Here is a 1,281-nt window from a genome sequence, read left to right as displayed (position 1 = left end):
GTTCCAGTAATTGCTACTCTCTACCTTATGCTCCACACACTTGCCATATTGAGCTGCCTAGTACCTGAATATGTCACATTTTCTCATGCTTTCACCCTCTAGAATGCCCTTCTTTTCCTTTCTTGGCCTGGCTAACTTCTATGCAACCATCAAGACTCAGCTTATTTTGGTTTATCTGTTGTTGTAGAACAAACCATCCCAAAGCAGAGTGACTTAAGACAGTAACAATTTATTATTTCTCAGGATTCTGCAGGTCTATGTAGGCAGTTCTCCTACTTCCTGTGGTGTTGGCTCCAGTGTTAGGAAAGAAGGTCCAAATGGCCCCACCCACATAGCTGGCAGTTGGTGTTGACCACCCACTGGAGCCTAGCTGAGACTTGGTCAGGAGTCCAGTTCTCTTCCATATAGGTTTGTCCACACGGCAGACTGAGTGTCCTGAAAACATGGCAGCCAGGTTCCAAGAAGAAGTGTTCTGGAGCAAGCCCCAGGGTGCAAGTACTTACCAAGCTGCAAGCTGCATCATTCTTGCTGATGACCCATTGGCTTCATCTAATCACGTGATCAAACTTAGACTCCTCATGGGAGGGGACCGCACAAACAGATGAATAGAGGTAGTGTGTTTCACAGAAGGCCACCAAAGGGCCAACATACCGCTTAGTTCAAGCTTTCTCTGAACTCTTCAGGCCCTTCCTTTGTGCCCACTTGTAGCATTTACCACACTAGACTGACTGTTGTACTGTATTGCCATTCATATTTGTGGACTGGGGCTCCTTTGAGAGCAATCTATCTGATTCCTCCTGTATCCCACTGGTGGCACCAAGTATATTTGCAGAATAAATGATTGAATGAGAGTGGCGGCTGCCATTACTTCATATCTACCAGATTCAAGCCATGCCTCTACTTCATAGAGACGTTGGAAGTTCAACAGCTGTAAGATGCCCACATATGCAAGTCCCTAAGCTCCATAAGTATGGCAGCCTTGTCCTATACCGGGATCCTGGCACCCAGCATCTAACTAACACATGTTATTGGAGTTACAGAAGGAGTGAATGAATGATTGAAGTTTGTAGGCATGTTGCTGAGATTTCCAAACTATAAATGGATTGAACTTCATAGGCATGTCACTGAGATTTCCAAACTATAAATGGATCAACTTCTCTCTTCAGCCTACATTGTGATCAAGCTGAGTAGCATTCACAGTTCCACATTTCAAAGGTGAAACAGTTCCAAGGGAGTTGTCTAAAAGAGAGATTGTTCCCATGCTCCTTTTTTTTTTTAAAG

This window comes from Suricata suricatta, chromosome 4 (genome assembly GCF_006229205.1).
Source record: "Suricata suricatta isolate VVHF042 chromosome 4, meerkat_22Aug2017_6uvM2_HiC, whole genome shotgun sequence".
Taxonomy (NCBI): domain Eukaryota; kingdom Metazoa; phylum Chordata; class Mammalia; order Carnivora; family Herpestidae; genus Suricata; species Suricata suricatta.
The sequence above is the reverse complement of the archived record's forward strand: the minus strand, read 5'-3'. Positions refer to the sequence as shown.